This window comes from Elaeis guineensis, chromosome 11 (genome assembly GCF_000442705.2).
Source record: "Elaeis guineensis isolate ETL-2024a chromosome 11, EG11, whole genome shotgun sequence".
NCBI classification, from domain to species: Eukaryota; Viridiplantae; Streptophyta; class Magnoliopsida; order Arecales; family Arecaceae; genus Elaeis; species Elaeis guineensis.
In genome coordinates this window covers 93717856-93726775 of record NC_026003.2, presented here as the reverse complement: position 1 = coordinate 93726775, position 8920 = coordinate 93717856, and positions in this window count along the sequence as shown.

Here is an 8920-nt window from a genome sequence, read left to right as displayed (position 1 = left end):
ATCTCATAATCATAATAAGCTGCAATAGCAAGCAAAGTGCGAATGGACTTTAGCATAGTTACGGGCCAAAAGATTTCTTAATAGTCAATGCCCTCGTGCTAGCTATAATCTTTTGCCACAAGCCTAGCTTTATAGATTTCTACCTTACCATCGGCACCTTTTTTTTTTTGTAGATCTATTTACATCCAATGGATATTATATCCTCGGATGGATCCACTAAAGTCTATATTTGGTTCGAATGCATCGAGTCAGTTTTTGACTTCATTACATCTAATCATTTTTCAGAATCGATATCAGACATCACCTCATCAAAGGTATTAGGATCATCACCATGATCCTTATCTCTCATAAAAAATATTTTCTTTATTTTCTCCATAAGTATACCCATCTACCTTTTAAGAGGTCTGAAGATTTTGCTAGATCTATGAGGTGGTAAAGGAACATCAACTACTGGCTCATAAATAATGGATTCCTGAGGATCTATAGCTCTTTGCTCTTCAAAGACCTTCTCTTCGAGCTTAACTAATCTTCTACTGCCACCATCCTTGATAGACTATTTTTTAGGAATATGATATTCTGACTCATAATTACATTATGATTTTGTGAAAAGTAGAAGTAGTATTATATTGATTCTTTTGGATATCCTATAAAATAAGCTATTACAGATCTATCCTTTAATTTATCAGTCATTTATCTTTTGATATAGGCCGAACATCTCCAAGTCTTAAGATAATCTAGACTCGGCTTCTTACAGTATCATATCTCATACGGTGTGGTTGGAACAGATTTTAATGGAACCCTATTCAACAGATGAATTGCAGTTAATAAGGTATGTCCTCAAAGATATAAGGATAAATCAGTGAAGCTCATCATGGACCTGACCATATCTAATATGATCCTATTTCTCCTTTCAGATACCCGTTGAGCTGAGATATTCCGAAAGGAGTCCATTGAGAGACTATGTCATTGTCCTTAAGATATCTCAAAAATTTTTGATTAAAGTATTCACCTCCTCGATCATATCGAAAAACTTTAATGGGTTTGTTTGTTTATTTTTCTACTTTATTTCTGAATTTCTTGAACTTTTCAAAGATTTCAGACTTATGTTTCATCAAATACACATATCCATACCTAAATAGATCATCGATAAAAATGATGAAGTAGCTGTAACCACTCCTAGTCTGCACATCAAATGGCCCATATACATCAGTGTGTACCAGGACAAGTAACTCAGTGACCCTTTCTCCATGTCCTACAAAGGGCAACTTAGCTATTTTTCTTCGAAGATAAGATTCACAAGCTGAATATGACTTTGGATGAAGAGAGCCAATGATCCCATTTCTTTTTCATTTGTTTATCCTGTCATCTCCAATATGGCCTAGTCTATGATGCCACAAGTACTTCTGGTTAATTTCATCTTTAGGTCTCTTTTGACCTATGGTACTCACTATTTGCTCGTTCAAATTCACATTCGCATCAACATGTAAGTAATATAGACTGTTAATTAGAAGACCTCGTGTAACTAATTTATTTCATAAATAAATAAAATAAAAATTTTTATTAAAATTAAATTCAAAACCATCCTGTGCTAGTATAGACATGAAAATCAAATTCTAACTAACTACAGGAACAAAATAACGTTTTTTAAATCTAATCTAAAATCTGACGATAATTGAAGAGGATAAGTACCAATAATTTCTACAGTAATTTTTACTCCATTGCCGATCCAAAGAATCATGTCATCTTCCCTCAACCTCCTACTTTCTATTAGACCCTACATTGAGGTACATATATAAGCACTTGAACCAGAGTCCAATATCCAACTAGAAGTAGAAGAAACTATAAGGCTATATTCAATTACGAGCATACCTTTTGAAAGTTTATCACCCTTCTTAGTCTTTAGGTTCTCCAGATAAAGTGGACAGTTTCTCCTCCAATGGCCTTCAGCATCATAGTGAAAATATTTTTTCTTTGCTTCAGTCTTCTTTGGAATGTCCTTCTTTGGCTTGCTCTCTTTCTTCTGCTTCTTAGTGGATCTATTTTTCTTCTTCCAACTAGACTTTCTCTTGAAAAAAGTCTACTCCACAGTGAGAACAGTGCCCCTTGAACTCTTCAAAGTTCCTTCCGTAGTGACCATTATGTTGACTAGTTCGGGTATAGTGCAATCAAGTTTGTTCATATGAAAATTTATAATAAATTGTTAATATAAACTTGTAAAGGATTGAAGGATCTAATCCATCTGTAATTTCTTTTGCATATCAAGCCTGAGCTTCTCAATATCCTTGATCACTATCATATAGTGCTCATGGACTGACTGTCCTTCACGCATCTTTAGATTGAAGAGTCATTTGGATACTTCGAAGCGTGCTGTATGGGTCTGCTCATCATACAACTCTTGTAGATGAGTGATCATAGCCCTAACAGTGGGCATATGCTCATGCTGGTTCTGCAACTCATTTGACATAGATGCCAGCACGTAGCACTTGATCCGACTATCTTCATCCGTCCACTTTTCATAAGCAATTCTTTGCTCGACAATAGGATGGTTTGGTAATACTAGAGATTTCCGGTCGAGTAGATGACTTAGTTTTTTAGAAGTCAGGACAATCATGATATTTTTTAGCCAGTCTTTATAGTTTGTTTCGATCAAACGACTGAATTCAAAGATGCAGGCTAGAGGGTTTGAAGCTGCCATTGTTTAACTGCGAGAGTAGAGATTCAAGTTAGACTTTTATCTTTTAAAATTATATTTGCTTCTAGAGACTTTAATATGTAAACAATGACTCTTACTAATTTTTTGGATCCCTCCACTCTTCGGATGGAAAACAAAAATCCTAACGCGATAATTGGATTCTTAGTGGGTGCTACAGTCCCATCGATGTCATGTACCTTACCTAACAGTTAGTGGTAACATGTTCATTGATGCTTGGATAACTCTTTGTCCAGATACTTCTCTAAGCATATTGCAGCAATTTGATCTCTAAGTCATGTGGGCTTACCTAACAGTTATTGACCACACTCCTTAGTTAAGCCCAACTCACCGTTCACAAGCAGGTGCAAGGTCGTTATTGAGTCCCTCACTTAACAATTATTGGGTCTAACCCCATCCTTATCCTGGAGCTTTGCTAATAGAGTAGTTGCGTGCTCCCAATGCAACTGAACTACTGTAACCAGCCAAGAACAATCAACACCAGTAGCATGCCCGTACATCTACAATGGTGGAAGACCTATAGACTTAATATTTGTGGAAAGATTTAGATTTAGGTCTCATCTAATTGATCATCATATGACTGATCTAATTGGCATGGGCTAAACCAAACCACCAAGCAGTCTCATTCAAGACTCAGTCTTTCAAATTGATCAGGTAGGTGAAGATCGATGGGAGTCTCTCTGTTACTTTTCTTAGACATCAATAAATTAGCCAGATCAGCAAACAAAACTAATTAAATAATTACTTGTTAATTACTTATCTTCAACACCAATAGATCAATTGGTCCAAATAGGTTAGCTCAAATGAATCAGGCAGCCATCGAGCCGAATTAGGTCCTTAGGTTAATCGATTCTACATATGGATTCAATCGATTTGATCAACAATAATTGTATGATCATATAACTTAATTGATCTAATCTTAATCAATATTTGATTCGATTTGATCAATTACTTAATCAAATTAAACCTATTATGTTCAAATAAAAAAATTCTAGATATAATCTAATTACATGACCTAATTTTTGATTTTTTCATAACCAAAACTCTTATGCATAAATATAAATTTCAGATTTCAAAACTAAATTTTAAATCTAAAATTTTTATATAAAAGATAAGCTTTAAATCATGAAACTTATTTTCAGATTTAACATATAAACATATATCTCATATATGTATGTAAAATTTAGATCTAAACAAAAATTCAGATCATAACATGATATCATATATCTCATATACAAATCATGAATCATATTGAAAATAATTTTTTAACCTAAATATACAATCATATATCTTATATATGAATCATAAATTAGGTCAAATTAAATTTTAGATTTATACATGCATCTACATATCACATGATTATGAACTAAAAATCATTCTAAAATAAAATTTAAATCTATGCATGCTTTCACATATCAACTATATATTTTAAAATTAAATTTAAAATAAATTTTAGATTCAAAATATTTATCTATACATCTCATGTATTAAAAAAAAATAGATTTTGAAATATTTTTCAAAATATATATATCAATTTCATACATATGAAATCCATGACTCTGATACCATTGTTGGATTTTCTATGTCGGAGTATGTATGTATGTTTTAAATTTTTTTTTTAAATAATATAATAAAATAGAAGATTAAAATATCTTTTAATCTACATCATGTATGTATAAAATATAAAGTACTAGGATCTATTTCATATGCTGAAATTGAACATATACTGAAATTGAATATATAATTGAATCACATACTTGTTTCGTAAATTCTTTCTTCAAATCTGGATCTGAAAAAGAATAGATTTTTTCTTAGCTGTGCAAGCACTCGACCTCTATGGGTATCCACTCAAGATCAGTCTGGAATAATTCTCTTTGGTATTGATTTTTTTTTTCTAAAAAAAATTAGCCTGCAAATCTAAACGAAGTCTGGATCGCGATCAACTCTTTGATCCTTTGCTTGATCTTCTTCTTCTCTTGCTTTTCTTCCCTTGATTATGAAGCAATCAAAGACTAGAAACCAACAAACAAGGAGGATACCCAAACTCCTTTGGGCATGAAGATGGAGGATGCCCAAGGCTTGGGCGTTGGATCTTCAAGGGAGAAGAGAAGAGAGAAGAAAGAGAGGGGGCGTGGGCTGCTCTATGGAGGTGTGGGGCTGCTGGTTCAATTGCCTAAAGGCCTTAGAAAAGATTCCTTTAAATAGGCATAAGGTTTGAATCCTATTCAAAATCAAACAATTACTTAATACAATTCCTACTTGCATTAGAAATCCTTATTCCTTTAATTATTTGACTCCCTTTAAGAGATCCTTTAGGCGCCAACTATTGAAGCCTTTGCACCCACAAATATACATGCCACATGGCACCCATGGGATGCCCCATGCTGATCCCACATGCCCTCTAATAGGTGGATATATCCAACTTGATCAAATCAAGTGGCACCCAATCAAAACTATCAAAAAAATTAATTAAGGGCTCGAACCCTTAATTCATTTAATCTAAAATCTTAGGCACCCAACAATTGGAGCTCAATAAATTTAATTTATTTAGGTTATTAGTAGATAATTAAATTTAAATTAATCTTATCAAATAAGAAATTCAAATGTAAAGAGAAAATTAGTTCAACCATGTGCTAGTAAGGTTATCCTGAATCCAATAGGATTTCTCTAAACCCAATTGAGATTTCATAAGTCCAATTACTTATTCTAGGTCTAATCCCTTTATTGTGTAACCCCATAGGTTTAATTCTATCTGGTAGTGAGATATATAATGATCTCTATCATAGTATTATTGAAACTCTTTTCAATGAATCGAAATAATTTCACTCTAACTCATCAAGGATTGTCGATCATGAGCAATCCTAGTGAGCTCTCATAATCTACCATGATACCTAGCAGTATGTAGTGGCAACCCAGTAGAATCGAAAAAGAACCTTAAGATATAGTTCATGTGTAATTCAGTTCCTCTATTGTGAGTCCCGACTAGATGGCAGGTCATGAATAAATCGTTAAACCTCATCATCAGTCATATGATAGATTTGATCAGCTCAAGTCCAATTGTGATCCTTATGAAAACTCTTTTCTATCAATCACACTGTTGTGACCACAGACTCTCGGACTTAGCCACTCAAATTTTATAGGACTACTCCTCTCTATCAAGGTTGATAGATTCCATCTTGATATGCACCCTACTCCTATAGTGGACCAACTATCGTCAACATCCACTATAAGGGCTCATTGAGATCATGTTTATGCATCAGTCAAACTCCAGCTACCTCATTACGAGCAGTCATACTATCGCAGATCAAAGGATCATTCACACAACTACAGTATCGAGACAATCATTGATGATCGGTAGAAATCTAAGTGATCTCTCATATGATCATGCTCAGTACTAGTTATTCTCTAACAACTATCCGCACTCATCGCTCAGTATCTCTATATTGTAGACCAGAGACTCATCTACCCCGAAAGAAGCGATCTGTACATCGGTCTATCTGGATTGATCACCATCCTTATGATAATACTATGATCAGAAGCATTTAGAAATTATGTACACATCTCTAATTCTCAATACTTTGAGAATATGTATCGAAATGTTAATTTCATAGATGATTCAAGAATACATCACACTTGAATTAAAAATAAACTTGCCTTTTTATTGATCAAATCAATGTATTAAGTATAATATTGTGTCCTAGCTTTATTAAAATATATCAGCTATATTGACTTCTAGGACATACATCTAATATGCACTGCACCAACTGTCGCTTCAGCTTCTTCTGGAGGGACTACAGCTCAAATCTTGTCCGAGCTCAAACCCACCTATCTCACCTGAGGTTCGCCTCAACCTCCTCATAGGTATCTGGATCCTCTCTTGCTGCAAATGAACCATTTGACACAATCTCTCCAGAGCCATGACTTTCTAGTGCCGGCACATGCCGTATAGAACCATGCTGTGCATCACCATCGCTGGTGCTAGAATCTGACTCCATCCCTGCACCCGTCGGCTCTAAACCTGTGCCAAACCATCCTCCACCTATAGAGACACCTCTGGCTAGTACTCTTATGATGCTTCTGTAGAAGATAAAGTCAGATCCAAGGTCAGCTGCCTAGCACTGCCCTCTGGTCCCTGGATCTTCTATTACCGTGGCTGTTGCATCATGGCTGTTGTCGTTTCGAATCTTTCATACTCTACGGATCCCTACAAAATCATCAGAGGACCCCCTCATCCTTTGAACCAGCTGTGACACTATATGGATTAGCCATCTCCATCATCTCAAGGCTCCGTAAATCCATGCTCTGATCGAACTGCTGAATCCACCCCGACTACTTCCCCATCTTTCTATATCCGAAGGCTGTATGATTGCTTCTTCAGCTTCACCTCGACCATTATCCCTTGAGAATCTCTCCTCAGGCGTACCAAATATGCCAACACTCCTCGTCTACCAAACTGGTCCTAACACATGAGCATACCCTCATAACCAGCGAACTCCATCGTTTGTCGTCATACATCGCAGCCTTTCCTCCAAGATCGCATCCAACCAAGGTTGGACTAGCAAAACATGCACCCAAACCTTTCATCCCGAAAAACTTTTCTTCTCATCAAGCTTCTCAACCTCTATCTTCAACCCACTACTCCTAGTTGGCCAAACCACAGCAAAAACAAAGATAGATCCGAGATATATTATGAAATAGGTGTGCAGATTTCAGCTTTTCATCCGTATGATGTCTTCTTCACTTCCACGCGCTCCATCAGGCTCTGTTACCATGTTAAAACCCCGGTATCGCTTTGATACCATGTTAAAAGATCACATTTCTCTATGTGGATCTGAGGAGACTAGAGATGGATCCCTCTCTACAAAAGTCCATGACGATCTAGACTCTTTAGGAACAACAAACATCAAGCCCTGGATTCGGGCTTGATCGTAGATGCCACACACTCCCCCTCTAGGGAAGGGGGCGTGCGTGATGCCTTGGGCGGCGTGCAAAATCAGAGAGAGAGATGTGGGAGAAAAGCTTCTTTTGATTCCTTATCCTTGAGGGTTTACAATATATAAGTACATATATCTATTACATGGACCAAAGCCCTAGCCCAAAAACTCTCTAGGCTAACCCATATATGAAAGCACTCACTCAAGCCTGAATCTTGCATGCTCTCATCTTCTGGACTTAATCTTAATCCAAACTCTGAGTTAGCCCCTTTAAGACTTCTCAAACCAGACCTTAAGACCCCTAGCTAGGATCAAACCCAATCCTAGTACTAAATAGAGAACCTATCTTCACTGTCAGCTCATGCTTGGGCGACTCAGATTGATACTGAGTCGACTTATCTGAGACTAAGTCGACTCAGACTGGCACTAAGTCGACTCACCTGCATGTCATCTACAGTTTTCAGAGACACCTCTTTCTGTTTGACCTTTTCTCTGAGATATAATCGACCTAAACTGGGACTAAATCGACTCACCTTCAACTTAGTTGACTCAGTCTCAGTCTGAGTTGACTAAGATCCTGAAACTGCTCTTTTTTGTAGTTTTCAGCCTTGGCTCTGATTCCTTGCTCCACCTTATATTTTCAGATCTCCGGAGCACCAACCAAGCCCCTCGAAGTCCTCATCATTCGAACCTCAAGTCTGTGGAAAGCTATACGTCGCCTCCATCCTAAGATCACTCCTGTCCTAGCCCGAGGACCACATCTGTCCTAGTCTTTCGAAGCCAACATCCTGACTCCTCCTCTGTGGTCTCCCAAGGTTGGAAGCACCACACAAACTCCTACACAACCTCTTCCACTATCTCTCATATCGCCGTTTGTCCCATTGTGTATTCTGCCATCGTTTTCATCACCCCGCATAGCCCTCTTCATTGTGCAAATCCTCCCACGACCGTCACTACCCCAAGTTGCGCCATCCATGCCCTTAAGCAGCTAAATCGGGCGAACTTGATTAAGCACCTTAAGCTTGCCTCTATCACCCTTCGATCATCATCCTTTATCATCTGGTATTCATGGTAGCCAACTTGGGTTGGCCGGGCTTAAATTGGGTCAACACAATTGGATTTCAAGCACCATCCGAAGCTTGAAAAATAATTTTAAATCGGACTCGAATAGGATGGCCTGGCCCTGTCTGGCTTACAATCTAAGAATTGAGCTGTAGCCCACCTTTCCGCTGCCCAGCCTAGCTTAGCGGCACCCTAACCGCAATCTCGGCTAGCA